The 23,059-nt window shown below is 36.8% G+C and overlaps 1 long non-coding RNA gene across 3 annotated transcripts in view; it reads left to right on the top strand.

Moving 5' to 3' along the window:
- The first annotated feature begins 6,481 nt into the window (after positions 1-6,481).
- LOC123590487 overlaps positions 6,482-23,059 on the top strand; it is a 400,928-nt gene continuing 384,350 nt past the window's right edge. The window contains exon 1 of one of the 3 annotated variants that reach the window (XR_006708790.1): positions 6,482-6,590. This is a non-coding gene — a long non-coding RNA (uncharacterized LOC123590487). The remainder of the gene's footprint in view (positions 6,591-23,059) is intronic. The other 2 variants (XR_006708789.1, XR_006708788.1) reach the window with 2 other exon arrangements.

Below are 23,059 nucleotides of genomic sequence, written 5' to 3'. Positions count from 1 at the left end.
ATGGACACAACTATAATGTATTGAGGTTTTATTATGTACTATGCACTTTTCATACTTAATCTCTCTCAATGTTCACAACAACATTATGAAGTAAACAGCATTAGACACCCTCTCATTCTTTTGCTGAAGGGATAAGCTGATGCTTAGAGATATGGAGTACTGCCCAGCATCACACAAGCATGGCAGCAGGATTTGAAGGCAAGTTTTCCACAATCCTTGACTTTGATTACAGAGCCGATTTCGTGGATGCTAGTTAGTGCCTACTTCATTGGGTTGATCCTTGGAAAAATTTATGTAATACATGTAAAACACATAGTACAAATATCTGAAAGTAAATGTTAGCTTTAGCACCTGGATATAGTAAGAGCAACAACAAAGTCTTTGTAGGTAATTTCTTCATTAGTCCCCTTCCAATATTCCCCTCACCCCTCTTCAGTGCTAATGAATCCATTTAACAGGTATCTCTCCACGTGATTGAAACCTTTTCGTTGTTCGCTAATTATTTTGTGAATGTATATGTTGTCTCTACAGTTTGAGTTGTTTTATGCAGGGAGAGCCAAGGACCAACAGGTTTTTGCTTAGAAAATCAGCATGGATTCTTAGTTCTTCCACTGGACTTTAAGGGGGAAAAAAAAACAACAACTCAGAAGTTCAGCTTTCTCATTTCTGAAAAGGGAATAATGACACTTATTCTTCACCTCTGTCAGCACTAGAACAAAATTCAAATGAAAGCAGGCATATGAAAGGCTTTATAAACATCAATGTGCCATAGAAATGTAAAGGTAGTATTAGCAAGGGTTATGACATCTTCTGCTTTCTTTCCATTCATCCATTTTTATGTGTCTATCAACATAAAAAGCAATAATTTTTGACTTGCAAATTTTACCTTTAGCCTCAACTGTTGAATGACACAATGAAAGGAGGATGCATTCACATTTTGTTTTTATGTGAATAAATTATGGGCAACTGTTTTTCCCTTTTATTCCCTCCCCCACCCCATGACAAATGAGCTCATCTTATTCATATTTAGACCAATGTTTCAAATTTCTTTCTGGAAAGTATTTAGGCTCTAAAAGTCCATGTGAGCTAATTAATTTCTATGAGGTTGATTGGTTTGCTTCAGATGGTGTTATAAGTTGGGTTCTTCCTGAAGAAGACTGACATAATGATTTGAGTATAAGAAGGCTACAGTGAGTGCTCTTGAGTTCAACATCTCTGGAGGAAGAGATGGAAATAGGATTGGGCAGAGGGAAAAGGTCACCTTAATCTGACTCAGGAAAGTTCTTGGCTGATCCCATGGGGAGCTCAATTCTGATCCTTCAGAATTGTCCTGACTTGGGGAGAAGAGAATGAATCTTACTACCCTGACAACAGCCAGTTTTGGATCTACACTGCCCCAGGAAGAGGGCATGGCTTTAGGTGAGTTAGCTCTTAAGACAAGAGCAAGTTCCAGAATGGACTGATAACCAGATGCACTGGCAGCCAATGAGGAATTGTGCCCCCAGTTCTGAAAGGGGCTCCGGGCAGTGTGCCACAGTATCCACCACACGTGGCAATGCATCTGCTTTACCAGATCTGTGTATGAATCTCATCTACATCCTCCTGGGGAGCAATCCTGCAAACTCAGGCAAGTCATTACCTCATGAGTATTTCTTTCTTTCTTTCTTTCTTTCTTTTTTTTTTTAATTTTTTTAAATCGTTACTTATCTTAGAGAGAGACAGAGCGTGAGCAGGCGAGGAACAAAGAGAGAAGGAGACACAGAATCCGAAGCAGGCTCCAGGCTCTGAGCTGTCGGCATAGAGCCCGACGCGGGGCTCAAACCCACAAACTGTGAGATCATGACCTGAGCTGAAGTCAGAGGCTCAACTTACTGAGCCACCCAGGCGCCCCCCTCATGAGTATTTCTTTCTTTTTTTTTTAAATTTTTTTAAATCGTTACTTATCTTAGAGAGAGACAGAGCGTGAGCAGGCGAGGAACAAAGAGAGAAGGAGACACAGAATCCGAAGCAGGCTCCAGGCTCTGAGCTGTCGGCATAGAGCCCGACGCGGGGCTCAAACCCACAAACTGTGAGATCATGACCTGAGCTGAAGTCAGAGGCTCAACTTACTGAGCCACCCAGGCGCCCCCCTCATGAGTATTTCTGTCTACGTTTAGAAAGAAAGAACTCATTGTGTTGAACCTTCTATTAGGCTGAAATCTGACTCTAGATTCCTTAATCTTCAAAGAAATGATTCTGAGGGAATGCTGCTGAAGAGCTCAACCTGGCATTGGAACAGAGAGAACAGTACAATACTTGGGACTCAAGTAATCTTTGCTGGAGAATAAATTGCTGAGTGATGAGCAGAATTTATGTAGCTCACGGCTATAGCACCAGTCTTTACGCACTGTTACAGTTTCCAGCCCCTGAGGAAGAATACGGGCTAATATTTTTTGAATATTCACTATATACTGGACACTGTTTTGAGGGAATTACATATGTTAACTATATTAGTATCATAACACTATAGGAGGGCATTATAAACCACATTTTATAAACGAGAAAACAGGCTCAGGGAGGTTAAAATGTACACCTGCAGTTACATGTCTAGTAAATAATGAAAACTGGAACATTTTCTTACATTTCATAATGGAATGATAGTAAATTTGCACCTCACATTTTAATTCTTACTCATCTTCTCAACCTTTCCTTTTTCTTTTTGCCATATATATTAATTTCCTATGGCTGCCCTAACAAAGTATCACAGACTGCATGGCTTAAAACAACAGAAATCTATTCTCTCATTCTTCTGGAGGCCAGGAGTGAAAATTCAAGGTGGTGGCAAGATTGGTTCCTTCTGGAGATCTCTGAGGAAGAGTCTGTTCCATGCCTCTTTCTTAGCTACTGGTGTTACCAGCAGTCCTTGGCTTGCACGTACACCACTCCAATCTCTGCCTCTATTTTCACATGGTATTGTTCCTTTTGTTCATGTCTGTCTCTGTATCTCTTCTGTTTTTATAAGGACACAAGGGTTAGGGGCCAACTTAATAGAGAATGACCTCATATGAACTTGATTACATCAGCAAAGACGTTGTTTCCGAGTAAGATCACATTCACAGGTACCAGGTTTTAGGAATTCATCATATCCTTTTGGGGGGCATGATTCAACCCTTAGCACCACATAATTGTCAAGCAGATGTTTCTCAGAGAAAACACTAATTCAATCAATGAATATTTCTTATGTATCTAAAATGCATATGGTGTGATGCTAGACAATGGAGGAAGAGTGGTTTAGAAGACAAACTCCCTACCACTCACTGAAAATACTTAATAATCACTGACTGTGTATCAGGCACAGGTCTAAGAACTGAGAATATAGTAATGAATGGGATAAAGTCTCTGTTCTCGAGTTTATCTTCAAGTGGGATAGACAATAAATACATTAACTGATATGATAGCTTCTTTTTAAAATTTTTTTAAATGTTGATTTATTTTTGAGAGACAGAGCGCACACAAGTGGGGGAGGAGCAGAGAGAGAGAGGCAGACACAAATTCTGAAGCAGGCTCCAGGCTCTGAGCTGTCAGCGCAGAGCCTGACACGGGTCTCGAACCCATGAACCGTGAGATCGTGACCTGAGCCGAAGTCAGACGCTTAATGAACTGAGCCACCTAGGTACCTCTGGATGTGAAAGTTTCTGATACTAAAATGTGCTATGAAACAGACAGAGTAGGGAAATATGAGATTGAGCGACTGGGGCAAGGTGGACACCTTTATCTAAAGAGTCATGGAAGATCTTGCTGGGAGGGTGAAATTTGAGTTGAGACCCAAGTGACTAGAAGCAGGTAGCCATGCAGAGACCTGGGAGCAAAGCATCTAAGCAGAAAGGCATCCAAAGGCAAAGACCCTGGTCAGGGATAAATCTAGAATGTTCAAGAAATAGAATGGAAGATATTCTCCCTAGAGTGTACAACCTAAGGGAAAGTAGAAAGAAATAAGTGGGTAAATGGGTTGGCTTTTATCATCCTTTCCACTGGAAGTTATTTGAAGGGGTTATTAAGGACAATGATTTGAATATAAGTTTTAGAAACATCCCCCTGGCTACACTCAGTAGGGTAGACTGTAGTGGGATAAGAGCAGAATCAGGAAGACCACTTTGGTGACTATTGTATATGAATCCAGACAAAAGATGATGAGACCCTGTGGTAAGATTGTAGTATCGAAATTGGTGAGAGGGAGTTGGGACAGAGATGTATATTTAGTAGTAGAGAGGATGGAACCTTGTCATCAATTGGATGTAGGGTTTGAATAAAAAAGAACTTGAGTAAGACCCTCTCCGTCAAAGAGCTTAAGTATAATGGGAGGTGGCCCAGAAATGGGCAATTTTAATTTATTGTGACATGTGCTACAATGGGAATAAACCCAGAGGGAATTCCCAGAACCATTTAGGAAAACTTGAGAGAGGCTAGAGTTCCCTCAAGAATAAAGGGAAGCCTGGATCTTTAGCCAACCAAAGTTCTCTCAAAATGTATAACGGGCTCTCCCAGAGATGGAACTTGCATGGCTTCATAAGACCCTAAATCACATTTTCCTATAAAGTATCATCTGTATCAGTATAGAACAAAACTATCAGAAGCATAGCCTTTATAATTACAATTGCTCTGTATTAATCACATTAAGGAAGAAGCATACTATTTCCAAACCAGCCACAAAACTTCCTATAATATCTAAGTGGATTGTAACTTTATGCGTGCACGGTCTCACGTTTGCCTCATTTTATTTTTCTAATATTAGAAGTTTAGGTTGACCTTGATCTAGGGTTTTGGCTTATCTTGCTGTTCATCAAGGCTTCTGACCACTCATTCGTGCATTGTTCCTCCTGAGGGTCTTCCCTTCTATAATATCTTCCCCAGCACTGACCGTCCCACTGATATACTATTGGAGCTCTCTTTATTTCACTCCATCTGCATGGTAAATTATTCCAACATACATTTTGTTAGTCTCTGATTTAGGGGGTGGTTTCTGCAATATATCTGCATGAAAATATGTTAAGTCTTCAAACAAGCCATGACCTCTTGGAACACTGCCTGAAATACAAATTTTATAACCATTTGGGAGAGTGAGTTAACTTTACCATTCATCTGCCTAGTCATAGATTAGGGAGCAAGACATAAAATCAATGTTTTCATAATCAAGTGTGCTTTTCTATAAACATAAAACTTCTAAATAAAATATTCAGTATAAATATTGATTAAAGTAAGCTATAAAGGAAAGGTCTAGAAAAAAAGATAAAATGGAGCAAGATTTAAGCAATTACAGTTGGAGAGGCACAGATTTTACTTTACTCTCAAACACGTACGTGTCTATATGTGCATATATATACACATATATGTATGCATTATGTATGTGCATATATATATATTTATATTTATATAATTCAACTTCTGATATTCTCTCAGAATTAATTTCCACATCCTGAATTCTCCTCTTTAAATTCATAAATCTTTCAGTGCTGTGCTGGGGGCTAGTGGTATTTGAAAGCTTAATGCATATGTACTTTGGGCAGGCTTTGATGTAGATACCTCTTAATTGAGTAAAGAGTAAGTTAGCTTTTTTACTATCTCAGTTCTTTCATTAAGCCATTCAACTGACTACGCAAGGCCACCCTGTTTTCATTTGGTAAAGGGAACAAAACCAAATCACTTTGTGTCACTTTCTCTTAAAGTGCATTGAGAAAAGGTAACTATTATGTATTAATTCTCCTTTCTTCAGCTTTTCTATACCATGTTTAAACCACTGCCCCTTAATTTTCAAAGATATTGAACTCTGCTGCCATGGATGTTGTAACACATCTGAAGCAAATCATACTGCTACTATTTTAAGTGAAACCAGGGAATGGCTTGTCCCAAAGCAGTAGCTAGTTTTCCCAGTGGAGATAATTATTCCTTTCAGTACAGTTCAGAATAAAAATCAAGATCATCAGTTTAGTGTATAAATAGAAATATACTCTAGATTGCCCTGTCTTGGTGAGTACATGGAGGAAAAAAAGCAAGCAAAGTCAAGTGAAAAGAAATTCTAGGTATCTTTTTAATAGAATGTGAAAAAAAAAAATCTGAAAGCCTACTCTGAAACCTTACAGTTTCTAAAAGTGAAAGAAATTTCACAGAAGCATGTATAGAAATTCTTAAAAAATCTGAATACTAAAGATTTACTTCAGTAAAACAGCTGCTGACCTGTAGTATCTTGGACGTGAAATAAGCAATCAGAATAACAAGACTTTCGTAGAATATCAGATTCCAACATTAGCGCATGATCAAAACCAAATGCAGGCATCAGGTCTCAAGCCCCACACTTTCCCTGAAAAGCAAAAGATGGGGGCTGGAAGGATGACAATATGGTAGCATAGGGAGGTCATCTAAAAAATGGTAACTAATTAAGCAACCACGTTAAAAATAAATTGTGTTGTCTTGTCACTGTGTACTTTCCTGTTAATATGAGCTCCTAGAAATTCTGTCATTCCTAATCTCTTTGTGCAGGTGCTGATGCTTGATGCTTTTTGATAGCAAATGAGAGAAAACCAAGAAAAAACGCTCATTGTGCATTAAGTCATCTGGTAAGTCCTTTGAGAAGAACGCCATTTGAGAAATGCTGATTTGCGTATCGCTATCCTCTGTAGCACGCTATGTATTAACTGGAGAGTAGTACATAAAAGAAAACATCAGTATTCCAAGTATAAGTTTCATATTCATGGCAATAATGAGGATTAACATACTGTTTTTTATATAAATATGTTTTAGAAAATAGATCTATATATGTATCATTAGTGTAAAATGGCATCACTTAGAAATTTGGGGAAAAAAGAGCAATTTTGTCTTAATTAAAACATTTTTCTGAAGGGATTCACTTTCACATAATTCAGTGTTCCTGAGTGCTGGGTGATATTATGTTTTAAATAATAATTAGACACAAATGTAATCATTATAACTATTTCACGGGAAAATTTATTGCAGGTTGCATATAGAATCAGTTCCCTCTGTTGTAGTTTTTATTTTTCCTTTGGAATTACTCTGACCTAAAACATAAATCACAACTGAGGGGCATAATTAAAGTTGTGCTGTTTTCTGATGTTTGAGGGCATTAACTATCACTGTTTTATTTTTTATTTTTTTGTAATTTGCTCTTATTTTAGTGCTTAGGTAGCTTAGTCTATCCATATGACTAGGCAGCAGTGTGCATCTCCTCATATGTCCTAGAATGCTCATAGAAAAGGTGAGAAGTACCTCATCAGAATGATACTCAGGGATAAAGAGGTATTAGGTAAAATGTGGAGTAATTAAGAAAAAGAGTCATGTCTTCTGCAAGTCATGTGAGTGAAAAAAAGAGCTTTTACTTTTTAATATTGTAAAAGAGAATTTTCTTCCTTATATTGGCCTATACCATCCATCAATATATGTGTGCATTCATTGAACTCTATGTGGGCTTTTATTTTCTGATTCAAGAAAATAAAAGCAATTTTGTTGGAATAGAGAGGGACATAAATGGAGGGCCATAGCATAGCTTTTGTTCCTTAAAACTTTATTATTGTTTTTGATCACTTAGTGTTGGAGAAGCTATTTTGATGAGAGGCTTTGGAAATCTGTGTATATAGCACATTCTGTTTGGGGACCCAGAAGACAAAAAATAGCAAACAAATAGGAGAAGTCAGTTCTTATCCCCCTGTCCTGAAAACCCACATTGCAGCTTTGACAACATTCAGAGGCAGCCTTCTTGTTGCAAATGTTATCAAGGTAGCAGCAACAAATAGTCTCTTTAAATGATTTGTTAGGCATCACTCTTCAAAAGCAAGATACAGAGCAGAAGTAGAATGTGATGGGCACCACATGTACGCTGGAGCTGATAGATTGGCTTGAGTTGTAAACACACTTGTAGCATTCCTTGGGGGATGTCCTGGAAAACATGTGGGGATCATAAAGAGCCTGGTGGTTCTACATGCATGAGAGCAGTTATAGGAATATTGGTTTATCAATTTCATTGTAGTTTTTTTTGTATTTATCAAGATATGGCCTAATATTTAGGATTACACATTTTAGCCTATTTTAGTTTTAATCTCAAGGTCCTAGACATAGGCAGAATGAAGCCTAGATCTCAAAATATTGTGTTAGGAAACTTTGTGGTAGCTGTCTGGGTGATGTGCCAATATAAAGGTTTGTTTCTCACTCGGGAAGTCTGCTGCAGATCAGATGTCTTCCGTTTTGAGTTATGCCATGTGGAAGCCATGGCTTCCATGTTCACTGGAACAGAGGAAAGAAGGGAAGGATAGAGGAGGTACCTCACTCTTGGTACCAAAATCTGTAGTCAGGGTTCTCTAGAGAAAAAGAATTACTAGAATACAGATTGATTTATCTATATGTCTGTCTATCTATCTATCAATTTATTATGAGGAATTGGCTCTCTTGATTATGGAAACAGGCAAGTCCTGAGATCTGCAGGCTGAATTAGCAAGCTGGAGACCAGGGGAGTTAATGGTCATTCTAGTCCAAGTACAGGAAAAACAAACAAACAAACAAACCAATAAACTATAATGTCCCAGTTTAAAGACAATCAGGCAGGAAGAATTCTTTTCCTTACTCTGGGGAGGATCAGCCTTTTCCTTCTGTTTAGGCCTTCAACTGATTGGATGAGGCCCACTCACATTAGAGAGAACAATCTACTTTACTTGGTGTAACTTACGAATTTGAATGTTAATATCATCCAAAAACACACTCACAGAAACACCCAGATGTTTGGGCACCTCATGACCTAGTCCAGTTGACACATAAAATTAACATGTCTACCCCTGGTCAACAAGGCACTTATACACATCTCTTTAACCCATATTTAACTTTCAAATAAGGGTAATAACAAGATCATTATTCTACCAAATATGATACAACAATCCTGCTTACAACCAAAGACACATAACCTCTTCCCCAGAAGAGGACGTAAAATCTATGAGTGAGGTTTGCTCTTCTCCTTGGTATCCTGTAATTTAAATATGATATAAGGTTAACAATACTTAAACTCTATGATATAAAATCAATACATCTTATGTTAGATAATAAGGGAATAAGAGGGGAAAGAAAATAGATACTTGCTTAAAATTATATACTTCTGCCACACACACACACCCATACCCATGCCCCCCCCCAAACATATTCATAACAAAATAAATAGGAAATATTCTTGACAATTTCAGTTCTTGTTTCTGTAACTGGTTACATGGTTGTAGCTCGTAATTGTAATTATCTTCTTCTACTTCTCATTCTATATTCTCTTTGGCTTCAGCAAGCACCAGCAGGCTGAGCCTGGTGCATTCTTTACCTGGGGCGGTGACCCAAACCCTCATTCCTAGAGGGTCTGGTGGGGGTGTTGGGGAATTTAGACAAGTACTTGGGATATTTGGTGAGCCCTAAGTATTTCCAATATGATATTTGAACTTCAAAAAGTAAAAGGTATGTAGGTAGTTTATGAAAATCAATTGTACCAAAGTTAGAAAACCAGGCACTTTTATTTTTGGACCACGTGAGGCAGTTTTTATTTGGGGAGTGATCCTATGTTATTTGCCTAAATGAAGAAAAGCCTGTTTTTATGTCTCAGTTCTAGACAACTCCTATTGATTTTTGCCCTTCATACTGATGACCTATCTGCACAGGCTATTTCCTTAGGGATTCTCAGGCATTTTCACAATAGAGTCTATATTAATTAACTACAAAGTGATCCAAGCAATTAATTAAGCAGGCTGAAAGTTCATAATAGACTCTGGCGTCATGTACTGATTTTTGAGGTGTAGACAAGACTCTTTACCAAATATTCCTTTTTTTATAAAAGTACCTTTTGGGAATACACAAGCAAAAAATCATGTTACGTGGACTTATTCTATTGTTTACCCCCCAAAGTATGGTGCTGCTATGCTATCTTCTGATTCAAATTATAGGAAACAAGTCTATATTTAAAGACTTCCTTCATGAGCTTTGTGCTTACCCAAAACTAAGGCAAACACTAGGTGTACTTGAATATTTCTTCCTTATCTTTCTCTCAAATCAAACATATCATCGTCATCATCATCATCATCATCATCATCATCATTTCCTCAAAAAGCTACAGGTCAGAGAGAATGGGTAGAAACCCCAGAAGAAATGAAGAAAGAAAGAACAATTAGGAAGCATGATGCCAAAGGAGCAAAAACTAAGATTTTGCTGCCAATTACTTACATGTTTTCCTAGATCTTTATTTTTCTATTCTTTGATAGTTTGACTGTAGTATTACCTTCCAGTTTGGTCTCTTTACATGATACTATTTTTTTAATGATAGCTTTATTAAGTTAATGAAAAAATTAAATTTATCTTTGTCATCCTGTGACTAAAATAACAAATATTCTCTAGCTTAACGTTTTTCTAACTTCTCTTGGAATCAAGGACATATGGCCTTGACCCAATTAACGTGGAGAATGAGGTTCTCTCCATCACAATTTATTCCTGTAGAATGTGTCAGGTGGGGGTACTAAGTAAGCTGTCTGCTTCTTATTTATTTTATAATCTCTCATCAAGAGAATCAGTTTATATACTTTATTATCAAGATTTCTTTGGCATCTGGATGGGTGTATAGGATATGTGTATGTCTGCATGTGTTGGCGTGTGTATTTCTGTGTTGAAGTCTGATGCAAAGCAATATTTAAAATTAGTTGGAGAGTAGAAATGATCAAATCTCTAATTCAGTCTTCCAGTTTTTCTGCTCAGCTTATTTTTTCTTGATTCATAGCCCTGCCTTTAGATTTTGTTCTGAAAGAATGTGGTTGATACCAGTACTTTGCGACGATACAAATTTCCAGTCAACATGTTTGGGGGGATGGACATTTTTTTCTCACACTGTACTTATCTGCTTTGATGTTTCTGACTCCTTCCTTAGGTAGGATTTCGTATGTTATTTTCTTCTCCCAGATCAAAGAAATGTCACAAAACCCTGGGATTTTATATCTTAGTGTACATAAAATTCAAGGGTATGAAGTTTAAAAAAATTTAAAGGAAATATCCAACTAATGCAGCTCTGTATAGCCAGGTATTTCTTGCAGCCGTATATTATCATATGGGATGTGGTAATTGAGACCATGTCCGGAAATCACAGTACATTTCTTTGGTATACTATGTAAGTTACAAAGAATATTCATACATACGTACGTAGGTACATACATACCTCAGCTCATGCTATACTTACTGCAGCTCTAAGGAAAGATGGAACAGATACTATTATCCTAATTTTATCAACCATAAAATCAGGATCCAGAGTTTAAGTATTTTAGTAGTGGAACTGTGATTAGAAGTTATCTAACCTAGTGTGTTTCAAACAGTGTTGGTTCAAGCTTATAGATGCGGTAAAGGATAAAACCAGGACTGTAATAGTCTTAGCCAAAGTTCTTTAGTAACAAAGGAAATTAAAAAACTGGAGAAATCAGGTATGAAGATGAGATCTAAAGGGCTAGAAGGAGATTCCACATGGGCAATGGAGCCAGTGCTCACTGTGATCTAGTAATTAAAGCTAGAGTGCTTTGAACCACTGAAGAATCCTAGTTCATTATGGAAAAGTGTTAGGGGGCCATTAACTGGGAATGGGCTAAGTCAATAGGTCATATTGATGTAAAGGTATGGGGTCAAAATAGACAATGCTATCTCTCTGTATAGAATTTCTGGGTTGTGAAAGGAAGAACTCAGTCATCAGGTTCACTTGACGAATCAATGTTTGATCCGGATTGACTCCAAAACTCTAAAGGTGAAAAATGAGGAAATGAATAATAATGGTTTCTCAGAGAAGAAATTCGTATAAAAGGAGTCAGAGACACTGTTGATTCATAGACAAGATTTAATACCAAGATGGAAGTAGGCACTGTCAGAATGCTGGAACACTTGTCACTCAGGTATGATGTTGGGGAGTTAACTTACATAGGGTGATTCTCAAATAAACTGAGGAAGTTTGACCAGGGAGAGCATTAATACAGTTCTTGGAGCCGTGAAGCCTTTTGGTGTCTATAAATGATAGGTACAACTAAACCATCGACAATCAGTACTAATTCAGTTTCTTCTCTGTGACTGGTCTTTTCAGCAATTATAATTATAAAATTATAATAATGAGATATCTAATAAACCATTTTCTTTGGGTGGGGAAGGAGGATCTGTAATTTTTTATCCAGGAAGTTTTGGCATCTCTCTAGTGGTGGAGTCAATTTTTTTGAAAGGATTTAGCAGCAGAATCTCATGGGTTCTGTTAGGGTTAATCTCAAAGGGTTCTATAGGATTAACTTTGTCACCTACCTTTGTGTAGGTGGAGCAGAGGGAGCAAAAAGGTAGGATTACTTTCTATACACTTCAAGGGCAGACGCAGGACACTCTAACTTTCCTGGAGGTAAAATACTCTTCCCAGAGATGACATTTATTACCAGGGAAGTGTAGAGATCCTTTCTTTGCTGCTAATATAATATCCAGGTGACATCAGGCCACAGAGGACACACATTTTCATGGTGCATCAACATTCCCTTGATTTTGTTATTACTGACAGGAGATATGTAATTGGCTTTCCTCATTTATGAAGTGTTATCATTTGCACAATTTCAGATTTCAGTAACAACCTATTTGACTGATAGGGGAAAACTAGACTTTGAGGGGACCACTTAATGGAACCATAGTGTGGCATCTTAGAATATTTTCTCGCAAGATATGATTAAATCTTTCTGGATAAGTTCAAACTGAGAAGAAACAAGATTAAATAATATTAAATATTGCAGTGGAGTTTGGGACACTAAGGTTGATTGGGCTATTTGTTTTGTGATGTTCCCCAGGGTTATTTTGTTGAGAATTTGCCATTAAGTGGTCTAATTGTGTCAGTGGATGGGGGCCTTTTCAATTTGCATAATTTCCTCAAGGGACTGCAGCTGCTAATTTGGTGATTAATTATCCATATTACACATTGTTTATTTGACCATGCCTAGATTAATTTCTTTTTCTCAGCAAATCACATTTAGATATGAATTTGCATATCTTGATTACATTTTAATGCCTTGGCTATCATTGTCTCTTCCCTGGACACCTCATCAGATTACAGAAGAGTGCTCAAGCACAGAATGATGGAATGTCTTAAATGACATTGCACATCACTGGACAGATAATGCACATGACTTATTTTTAATGAAGAATGTGTTTTTTTATAATCAAGTGAGTTATGACATCTAATGTACAGTATATTTTATTTTTACCATTTCCATTTTGCTATTATCAGCCAATTTCAAAGATGGTCTTTATTAACATTTTGAATATTGCTATTTGTATGTATATATATATATGTCAAAATATTTTATTTCTATTTATCTATAATCTCATATTTTGTTGTCAAATACCTGCAGTCTGCATTAATATTCAAGGTCTTTAATTAGTTAATCTCCCACCCAATTTCTTCTAGCTTTGAAACCACTGGGTTTCTGGTGACATTATACCGTAGGTTCCTTACAGTCAAGGACTGTGTGTCAATTTATCTTTTATTTAATTTATCTAATAGAGTGTGTTTACTGTTGTTATCATTATTATAAAAGTAGATTGTAATTAATATTTATGGCTACACTTTACTGAACATTATCTAGGTCCCAGATAGATATTTACTTATTAAGAGATTTACTTGTATCATCTCCTTTACTTATTTACTTATTAAGATATTTACTTATTAAGAGATATTTACTTATTTACTTATTAAGATATTTACTTATTAAGAGATTTACTTGTATCATCTCCTTTAGTTGTTAAACCATCTTATGAGAAAAGTATTATTTTCCTTGGTTTTGAAGTAAGAAAATAAGTTTTAGAGGCAAGCAGAAAAGAATTTGTTCAAGGTAAAGTAACTAGGAAACTGTATAGCCAAAAATAAAAACGGTCTAACAGGAGAGCCAACACTTTTAACCAGCTGTATGAATAGAGAATGCCAAGTGATAAATTCTCCTAACCAAAATGAATAAATGCTATTAATCAACAGTGAATGACTGCTTTTAATCAACTAAATGGGCACAAAACAATGAGTGTATTAATGGTCCTAATCAATGATGAATGAATGTTCTTTACTAACATATGGACATAGAACACTGAGGAATGAATGAATGAATGAATGAATGATGGAATATTGCTCTCCTGTACCAGAGATATGGTCATATAAAGAAATTCAGTTTCACCCCTTCATCTAAATGACAAGGTAGGAACACACAGGGTCAGGTCCAAGGCCTCCCACACATGGGAGCTGGCCGGCTTGATATAAAGAGTATGTTATGGCTGAACTGCTGGAGTGAGAAGGAGGTATTATTCACCTCTCCCTTCCTGCTGCAGTACCCCTATCCATCCCTGGATGCGATACAGAAACTGGGTGCCCAAGAAATTTCCGTAAAATGTGGACTCTAGGCAGCATTTTGGTTTAGAAGACTGCAAGTAAGTAAAACTCTGTGGGTATATATGGGGAAGAACTTCTCGATGCGCTTGACTGCTGCTCTCGTTTCTAAGAGCGGTATGCTTCAGGAACCTAAAAACTCATTCCCACATGCTGGTCCCTATTAAGCCTGTGTGCATTAACCATAGAGACTGTGCATTTTAACCATTTTACCAGGGCGGTTTGCACCATGTCTTAGCCATGCTAGGATGTTGAGGCAAACTATTTAACTTCTGTATACTTCAGTTTCTCATCTATAAAATGAGAATAATAATATTCAGAATATATTTTAAATTATATACTTAAAATATTAATTACATAATTATGTAAAATTAACATACCAATTTGCATATGTTGATAAAAATAATTAAAAATAATATACCAGTAATAACATTATGGAGTTCTTCTAACAAATGTTACTGCTTATCAAGTATTTAGACCTTTGCCAAGCACTAAATAAGTTATGTATTGTTATTGCTACCAAAACTCTTAACATTTTTTTAACAATTTTTTAAATGTTTATTTATTTTTGAGAGAGAGGGGGACAGAGTGTGAGCGGTGAAGGGGCAGAGAGAGGGAGACACAAAATCTGAAGTAGGCTCCAGGCTCTGAACTGTCAGCACAAAGCCCGATGTGGGGCTCGAACTCACAAACTGTGAGATCATGACCTGAGCCAAAGTTGGATGCTTAACCGACGGAGCCACCCAGGCACCCCTAAAACTCTTTTAACATTTTTGTTGTATGCTCATGCTAACCTGAAGCTCTCCCAATTTATACTTAGATAGCCAGTTTAAAAAATTCAATTTCACCACTTCTACTTCCTGCTCTTTCTGGAATTCATTGCTCCTTTTCACCATATGAAATAATACTGGAATTAATCTCTGCATTAAACAGGCATTTATTAAACACTTTCTGCATGTAAAGGAACTTAAACCCTGATCTAAGGTAACTTGCGATCTAGATGGGACATTCATCAGCAAATAAATACAGAATATATTTTAAATATTATGGTAGTGGGAATCTAAAGTTCTCTGGAAGCTGCAGAAGGAGATTAATTCTGGGTTAGAAGCTGGGGAAGGCTTTACCAAAGACAAGCAGAAGGGGAGGGGAAGGGTACTCTCAGACAAATGTCTGTAAATATTTAGAATTTATGTCTGTGAATTTATGAGAAATCTGGGTGAGGTATCAGTAAAGTGTCAGCATTATTTGTGTTTGTGGAAAACTCTTTATCTTCTAAATTTGCAAAATAAACTTAATTCTGCTTTTAACTTTTTTTTTAAAATTTTTTTTTTTTTAACGTTTATTTATTTTTGGGACAGAGAGAGACAGAGCATGAACGGGGGAGGGGCAGAGAGAGAGGGAGACACAGAATCGGAAACAGGCTCCAGGCTCTGAGCCATCAGCCCAGAGCCCGACGCGGGGCTCGAACTCACGGACCGCGAGATCGTGACCTGGCTGAAGTCGGACGCTTAACCGACTGCGCCACCCAGGCGCCCCATGCTTTTAACTTTTAAAAAACACATTGTTGAAAGAATGTCATACTAATGTTGAAATCTGTACAAATCTGTAAGAACATCTTGTAGATGAGGAGTATCACCATCTTTCTGCTTCTGCCCTATATTTCCCAGTGCCTTGGCAAGTAGCATAGGTTGATGAGGGAGAAGGAAGCCGAGGAATTATCTTAGTCATCGAATGAGTTGGTAAAAAACCTAGACTTATACTGACTCTGGGTTTATTACTGTTCTAAAGGAACTCCTCAAGATTTTATAAGTTGCTGTATGTAGCTAAAGATGATCAAGAGTGGTGGAGGAAAGTTTAAAGTAATGTCTAGTTAACTTGAGATGAGGTATGATGGAGCATTTCTAGATAAGTAAAATGTCGCCCTCTCTGTCTTCCTCTTCTCCTCTCTGAATTTAAAAAAAATGTATGTTTTCCTGTTTTTATAGAGGAGCTAGAAGCAAAGATATGTGCCACTTTGTTCTCTAGGAAATGCAAGAAAATATGCTTCTTTTCCAAGTGTTTTGAAAAGACCAAATGTGGAAAGTTCCTGGGGGATACCTGGCACTCTGTGGATGTTGATGTGCTATGAACTGTGTAATGGCTTTCACTATATGTCATAGTAGAAAGGATCATCAGCTGAGAACCACAACATGGGTTTGATTTCCATGTGTTCTTAGACAAATTAAGCTACCTGTTTGGTCTTCCATTTTTTTACCTATAAAATAGGAATAAGAACACCTTCACAAGGTTATTGTAAAGACAGAATAAATGATTACTTAAAGGTACTCTATAACCATTAAGGCCTAAATTAAATTAAAAAAAATTAAATGTGTAGAGTAACCGTACAAAATGGATTGAAAGTGAGTGTAACTAATGGCTTTGGCTTTGATAGAATCCCATTGAATCTTGACTTGACTTTAGGGTTATTTGGAAGGCTGACAACTCCTGTGAGCATTAATTTTCTTATCTAAAAATGGAGAGTTGTGAGGATTAAATAAAAAAAAGTATGTGAAAGTGTCGTGTATCCACTGCTGATGTAGAGTAGGTGTCCCCCACATAGTTCTTTTCTTCACTTTTTTCCCCTTCCTTCATCCTCTGTCCCTTCTCTCTACTTTCCCTCCCTTTCCTTCTCCATCCCACCCCTCCTTCCCTTCCTTTCTTCTCTCCTTCCTCCCATTCTTCCATTCCCCTCTTTCCACCTCTCTTCACAAATTCATGACCATGTATTATGGCCAATCTGTTACTAATATTCGTCTCTTATTTAATATTTGTCTACCGTTTTTTACTCTACACCTCTAAAAAGAGTCGGTTTATTTCTCAAACACCTTTTAACCATTCTCAGGTTGCATCCTGTTAGCCTCCGAAATACTCTCACCATTTATCATGACTTCTATTCACCCTGCAAGCTTCAGACAGGCTCAGCTTCCCTGCATCAACTCTGCCAGTCCTTACCTTCCAGTACCCAAGGCTAGTCAGCATAGCTGGAGGGTGTCACAAAATTCTGATGTGTCCTTTATGTTTTTCATACTTTGTCACATTACTGAAGCTTCATAGGTACTTAGTAATTTTTGTACACTCCTTACTGCAAGAGTCATAGTGACTGTTTCAATTTTCCTACAGCTTATTTATTCCATTTGTATGGCAGTATATTCTGCCTTATGGTGTATGTGTGTGCATGTGTGTGCACGTGTGTGTGATTCTTGACTGTACATTTTAGGGGTCAATCTTAAGTTTTAATAGATTTTTGTAGCTCTTATCATATCTAGTGAATTTATATTCGTTTATTTAACAAATATTTATTGAATTAATTATGTGTTAGACATGTTTTAAGCATAGGGAATTATTTCAGCAATATCCCAAATAAGCATGTTTCCTGCTTTTATGGTACTTATATTCTATCAAGGGACAGACAAAAAAAAATGTAAACAGATAAATAACCAAGATAATAGTAACTGAGTTAGTTATTCCCCCTCAAGACTGTGGTATTTCCTTTGGGAAATGGTGAAAATTACATGGTTCTTGTCTGCCTTTAGAGCCATTTAGGGATGATATGGATATATTTGGTAATGCCTGTGTGCCCTACAAGATTATTACCATTATTGACAGTAACAGTGGAAAGAATCCTTGATTAGATGGTAAGGGACCTCCGTTCTAGCCAGGACTTAGTCATGAATACTCTCTCAGCCTCAGTGTCCTCACCTGTAAAATGAGGACGTCAGCCTGGATAATCATAAAGATCCTTCCCAGCATAGTAGTGCATGTCTCTAAGGTCTATGATGTTGCTGTTCATATGCAGAGGCCCCAATTGATCTGTCAAAGTATGCAGAGTATCTTTGAAAAGACACTGTAAATGTCTTCTGGGAAGTTTCATTTTAATAACTATTAGGACAACAGGAATACTGTGTCTTTTATTAATTCTGTCTGTTCCTGGTGCTGATAGTATCTTCTGAATATAAATTGCACGATATAATATAATAAAGCATAGTATAGAATTGTTTTCATAATAGTGCCTGCCATAGTACTCGGCCATAAAATAAGAGCTGAAAGTACATCTTGTTCTGTAAACTCATAATTTTCGGCTGTCTAAAAACTGGGTGTAAAAAGGAAATTAATAAGGGAAAAAGATTTCACAGCATGCACACACAGTTATAAAAAAGATTATGTTCTTTATAGAAAAAAGAAAGAACCTTCATTCTTCTGGTATTTGATAGCCTAGAAAAATATTTGTGTATTTTAATCTTTGTTGTTGCTAGTAATTATCACTGGCGCATTTATTTATTCTTTAATTCTCTTAAAAAGTATTTGTTTACAAGTCACTGTGTATTCAACTCTACTTTCATATCAGCTTATGTATATTAAAAGAAAAGGCTTTTCTTTTAATACTAAAAATGTTTTATTATTTATTATATTATTATTTAATGTATTAAATGCATTATTTAATCTATTAAAATATAATATTAAAATGTATAAAATATGTATATTAAAAGAAAAACTCCAGAAGCTTGGACAACATGAGATTTTACATTAAGGATAAGTGAACGTCCACTTGAAGTTGAATATGTTTAATTCGAGTTTTGCCAACCTGTGGGATTAGTTTAAAAATAATTTGCTCTCAGAGCACTGGTCAGTTATCTTTGAGCTATCATTAATTAACATGCTCATATGACAGATTAAAGGTCCAAATTAGATCCAACATGCTTGTGGCAATGCAATTCTGTCAATCAACTCTCTTGTCATTGGGACAGGAATTATTGGTTTGGTTTTTGTGGCTCTGGATGATATAATAATAACATTCATAGTATTGTCATAACATTTGCCATAGGCTTTGTTCTTTCATCTCATAGCCATCATTTCACTATATTCTTGGAACAAAATGGGAGAAAATGGCAAAGTGAATGCCTTCAAAATGCTAATGTGGAAGACTCACAGTTGCAATGGGTGTGATAAAGGCTAAGAAGGGGTGGGGAGGAACAGCACGCTCATGTAACTAGTCTAGCCTTAGAAAGGTTTAGTGGACAAATTTACACATTGTGTGTTTTGACTGCCTCAAATTTTGAAAATAGGTGTGATGATCTGCATGGTACAGATAAAGGAATTAAGCCAGGAACCAACCACATGAAGGTCACATAAGCAGAAATTATGACAGCTGGAGTATATAACCCCGGGTTCCAAAGCACTTACCTGCTACAACAGAGATTGCAATCCCTGTATCATTCCCAGGTGCTTGTTTGCTGATGGTCATGGGGGAAATGATTAAGAGAATATGAGTAGATCAATAAAAAAGCAGAAACAGTGACAACTGTATATACACAAAACATACATACACATACCTGCATATACACACAAATACATATATAAACACACACACAGGGGTTCATACATACACATACATATTCTGCTGAGTCAGTGGTATAAGTACCATGGTATAAGATAAAAATGGGCTTTGGGATCCAGATGGCAGGATTTAGATTCCATTTCCCAGTGCATGTGTAGTGAAACTCGTTTCCACATCCTCTAGAACCTCACTTTCCACATCTGTAAAATGACATTAATAATGATAATATTCCCATATGTTGAATATTGCACACTCAATAATGTACTTGAAAGCTACTGTAAACATTAAAGGCTCTACCAGTATCAGCAATTCATTTTAAAGATGGTGATTTATATGAAATTGTCAGATGCTGATATTAATCTACACGCCTCTATGCTCAGAGTCCAGTCTAGGTAAATTTGATTTTTTTCTTTCCAAGATTTTATTTAAATTCAAGTTTCTTAGTAGTATTGGTTTCAGGGGTAGAATTTAGTGATTCATCACATGCATATAACACCCAGTGCTCATCACAAGTGCCTTCCTTAATGCCCATCACCTTTTAGCCCATCCCCGCACCCACCTCCACTCCAGCAACCCCCAATTTGTTCTCTATAGTTAAGAGTCTCTTGTGGTTTGCCTCCCGCTCTGTTTGTATCTTATTTTATATTTTCTCCCCTTCCCCTGTGTTCATCTGTTTTATTTCTTAAATTCCACATATGAGTGAAATCATATGGTATTTGTTTTTCTCTGACTTATTTCGCTTAGCATAATTCACTTGAGTTCTATCCACAGCATTGTAAATGGCAAGATTTTGTTCTTTTTGATGGATGAGTAATATTACTTTGTATATATCTACCACATCTTGTTTATCCATTCATCAGTCATTTGGGCACTTTCCATAAATTGACGATTGTTGATAGTGCTGCTATAAACATTGGGTTACATGTGCCCTTCAAAACAGTATTTTTGTATCCTTTGTATAAATACCTAGTAGTGCAATTGCTGGGTCATAAGGTATTTCTATTTTTAACTTTTTGAGGAATGTCTGTACTGTTTTTTCCACAGTGGCTGCACCACTTTGCATTCCCACCAACAGTGTAAGAGTGTTCTCCTTTTTCTACATCCTAACCAGCATCTGTTGTTTCCTGAGTTACTAATTTTAGCCATTCTGACAGGTGTGAGGTGGTATCTCAGTGTAGTTTTGATTTGTATTCACCTAATGATGAGTGACATTGAATAGTTTTTCACGTGTGTATTAGCCATTTGTATGTCTTCTTTGGAGAAGTGTCTCTTCACGTCTTCTGCCCATTTCTTCACTGGATTATTTGTTTTTTTTTGAGTTTGATAAGTTCTTTATAGATTTTGGATACAAACCCTTTATCCAATACGTCATTTGTAAATGTCTTCTCCCAATCTAGGTAAATTTGAAGCAGCAATAGACATAATAAAGAATTAAGTGAATAATTATATTGTTTTGTCATAGTATTTTCAAGATTCATTTTTTTCCTAACACGTGGAATCATCTGGATAAATAACATATTTTATGCTTAAGACAAGCTCTATGTTGCTAGACTCAGTGGGCGTTTCTCAGACCTCATCTTACCCATCCAGATCACTCTGTCAGGAAAATATTTGCTGCATTTTGTTACCTTTATAGATACTCCTTCTCAAATCTTTATTTATTTATTTATTTATTTATTTATTATTTATTTTATTTTTAAATGTTTATTTTTATTTTTGAGAGAGACAGAGCTTGGGTGGGGGAGGGGTAGAGAGAGGGAGACAGAATCTGAAGCAGGCTCCTGGCTCTCCCCTGTCAGCAGAGAGCCCCCAACATGGGGCTCAAACTCACAAACCGTGAGATCATGACTGAGCCCAAGTCGAATGCTTAACGGACTGAGCCACCCAGGCGCCCCTCAATTCTTTCTTATTGATTCCATATCATCTCCCTGTCCTCTAAGGGCTGTGCCTCAGGGGTCAGGCCATGGACCTCTTTCTTCCCAATCTTTATTTGCCCTTTGGTGGTCTCATCCACTCTGATGACTTCCATTGCCATTTAGATATTGAACATTTATTTCCTTAGCATGGACTTTAATCCTCAGCTCCACACTCGTATATCTAACAGCCTATTTGAAAGTCTCTGTCTTGAATACCAAAAAAGCATCTCAGATTTAACATGACCAAACTAAACTAGTGATAGGACAACTGCTTATTCCTACTTGTCCTTCAGTTTTCCCTCGTTTAAATTAATGGAAGATGATTTCTTATAGTTGCTCAGGCTAATAATTTTTATATAATCCTTGACCTATTTCTTTCCCTCAAATACCACATGTGGTCTAGTCGTTTGACTGTACTTTCATAATTTGACCAGTTCTCAATTCCAAGGCTGCCATCAAAACTGTCCTCTCTTGCATCTAGATTACACAAGAACCTACCTGCTGTTTTGTTTCTACTCTTGTCCTATTCTGTGGTCTGTTCTCAACACAGCCGCTGAAGTCCTCTTTCAAAATGTTGTCCAAGCATGTCACTTCCTTGCTCGGAACTTTCCAATTGATTTCCCGTTGCACTTAGAATAAAAGTCAAAGTCTTGGCAATGACCTACATGGTTTTCATTATTTACAGCATCCCTGGCCCCATCTTTCTGACCCCCTATTCTTTGATCTCCATTGGCTCCAGCCCCACTAACCCCTGGCTGCTCCTCAGAGTCCCAGGCACACTCCTTTGGGGTGCTTTCAGTCTCTGTTTTCTCTGCCAAGAGGGATTTTCCCCCGGATATTTGAATATCTAGAACCCTTATGTTTTGTTCATGTGGTTCCCAAAATATGCCTTCTCTGTGAAACAGTCTTTGATTATTCTTCCTGAAATTACACTACACCTATTTCATATTCCTCTTTCTTGCTCTATCTTTTCTCCTTGGCAGTTATTACCATCTAACAGCTTTATATTTTACTCATTTATTATGTGTCTTACCTCCTTCCCCTCATTCATAGAAACTAAGTTCCGGGAATATTTTTGTCTGTTTTCTTTACTGCAATATCCTTAGGATTTATAACACTGCCTGGCATATTATAGGTGCTTAATAAATATCTATTGAGTTGATGAATTTATGAATTTGGTACACACACATGTCAATAACATGTGTGGTATGTATGTATATGTATATATATATGAATGATGTGTTGACACATGAGAACAAATCATACAAATGTGCCCTAAACTTGAATTATCTATATACATACCTCAAAGATCTATTTAATTTTATTTTATTTGTATAGGCACCG

This window comes from Leopardus geoffroyi, chromosome B4, assembly GCF_018350155.1.
Source record: "Leopardus geoffroyi isolate Oge1 chromosome B4, O.geoffroyi_Oge1_pat1.0, whole genome shotgun sequence".
Classification (NCBI taxonomy): Eukaryota; Metazoa; Chordata; class Mammalia; order Carnivora; family Felidae; genus Leopardus; species Leopardus geoffroyi.
The sequence above is the reverse complement of the archived record's forward strand: the minus strand, read 5'-3'. Positions and strand labels throughout refer to the sequence as shown.